Below are 2,451 nucleotides of genomic sequence, written 5' to 3'. Positions count from 1 at the left end.
TGTAGGGAAGAGAGCATGTCAGGGAGATTCAGGGACTGAGTTAGCATCTTTTGTTAAGCCAAGTAATAAAGCATGTAGATGCCTGGGGGTAAATGGTGCTTGGCACTCTGGAATGTGTCTAAATACTATGGTTATTTTTGGTCACTGATATTGGCTGCGTTGTGAATATGCTTGTGTCATTCCTTCTGCTTAGCTACCTGTGCAGGGTGTTGACAACACAAGAACAGCCTTGGTCCCTGAAACCCGCCCCCCGCCAGTATTAGTCACAGTCACAGTCACACTGAGCTAACATTACAGCAGCCTCCACCCTGGCCTGCCCCCATTCATTTCCTTCATCTGTAAATTATAGAATCATATCAGTGCAGATATATACATTTTGACCCCCTTGGAAACAGCCTAGTACAGAGGTGATGGGTCTTCAGTCAAGTCAGCCAGCTTGGAGCACCTCTGCCTTAGACAGGAGTGAAGACAAGGGCAGGGGGTGTTATTTCTGGAACTGGACCTGTGGCACCTCTGCATAACTCTGGGCTTTCTCCTGGGGGTCCTGTTCCTGAATCCCTTGTGCTCTGACTCTGAAAGCATGTATCCAAAGATTACCGAAAACCCCACCTAAGAGCTGTATCCTTTTCCTTTGGAAATGGGAAGTGTGGCACCAAAAAGTAAATGCTATTTAAAAGAATTGCAAAAAAAATGCATCCTCGTATCCTTCAGAGCTGTTTCTTGCCTCTGCAGCCATCAGCTCATCCAAACTGCATGCTGTGTTCTTTGCCATTTTCAGTCTCAGGAAGAAAATAAACATTTCTAGTATGTAACAATGATGTGTTTTGCTTTGCTTTGCTTTGCCTTGGAGTGTTGATTGCTGCCTCCTCTCAAGCTCCCTTCTTTAAATGAGTAGGTTTTGGGCAAGCCCTTTCTCTTCCTGACTCCTAAATGCCCAAATTCCTGGTACAGGATGATCATTTACCAGGAGGGGGAAAGATTTGGGCAAGAAAAGGGCAAGGAGACTTGTTAAAATACTGAAATTAGTGCTACTGAATATCTCCTACAAACCAAAACTTTCAAACCTATGAATTATCTGCCAGAGCATCCCTAACTAGTGAGAAGAACCTGCTTCTGGAAATGTAATGGAAATGGACTACCTCATCCTCCACTAGGAACATAAAAATCTGCTGTACTGCAAACAGGATCACTTCAGTGTGCAATCTCAAGTATGGCCAGCCTAGTACCTGGAAACCCGGGGCGGGGGGTGTCTCCTGGAGAACCTGCCAAAACTGTGCTGTGATTATGCCTTAGACTTGATCCTGTCTCACAGGGGCAGATGTCACACTATCTCTCATACTCCACAAGTGTGGAAGCTGGAGAAAGAACAGGCAGAAGTGAGAAGCAGCACTTGTGGCTGTGATTGCTTTGGCTTGGAAGAACCTTCTCATACAATAAAACTGGTGCTCTTCAAGACTGTGAGCAAGTTAAAAAAAAAAAAAAAGATTTATTGCCTCCTTTAGGACTTACAACAGTATGCTGATAAACATTTCACTCACGACAACTGAGCCATTCCTCTAGATACAGTTTCCTGGAGGTATCTGTGCCCATCTACTTACCAGAGCAACTAAGAAGGCTCCAGCCCTGCTTTATGGCATTAACCTCATCTGCTTTTGTGCTGATGTGTTCCCTAAGCAGCAAGTTGTGCTGATATGGATGAGTGGTTATTTTATGTAAACAGTCATTTAGGAAGAAGTGCATAACTCTCAGGAAACAAGGGATCTGAAAACGTATCTACTGGTGGGGATGTTGCCGATACTCCCAGAAAGAAAGATATGCCAAGGAAGATCCAGAACCTGAGTTTACTTTTTCCCAGAAAGGCTGATCCCAAGGCTGGGGAAATGATATAGCAGAGACGGAACGTCTGGCTGCATCTTTAGCTAGTGAAGCCTTACACAGTCTCTCAGCAAAGCACTCCAGGAGGAGTCAGCCTTTGCTTTCCTTATGTGCCAGTCCTCGTTTTGGTACCTTTGCCCGACCCCTGATAGTGCTCCCTTTTGTATTCCTTGCCCAATGTGCCTGGAGTAGTTTTCCCTTTTCTTTCCTTTTCCACGCCACACTGCAGGGTTGAGATGACTGGCTGAGATTCTTGCTGAGAGAGGATGAGGCCCTCTCTTGCATGGGTGGCTGTGTGGCAATAGGTGTTCTGAGACAGCCATTCTACCCTAGAGTCTGAGGCCGAGTTCTCCTGCCAGCAGTGCCTTGGGTAAGAGGCTCTGCAGAGGACTGCTTCTGTGCAAGAAGCATTCCTGGGAATCAGGTTGCACACAAAAACTCCATGTTCAGTGATGCAGAAAATTCTGCTTTACTGCTCTTGGATCAAACACCACCGCAATGACACAAAGCAAAGCCAAGATCCAATACAACTGACTCCTTCCTTTTAGGCTTCATCAGAAAAAAAAAAAGAAGTGT

The sequence above is a fragment of the Buceros rhinoceros genome, unplaced genomic scaffold (assembly GCF_000710305.1).
Source record: "Buceros rhinoceros silvestris isolate BGI_N320 unplaced genomic scaffold, ASM71030v1 scaffold26314, whole genome shotgun sequence".
Taxonomy (NCBI): Eukaryota; Metazoa; Chordata; class Aves; order Bucerotiformes; family Bucerotidae; genus Buceros; species Buceros rhinoceros.
Note: the sequence above shows the minus strand (reverse complement) of the source record.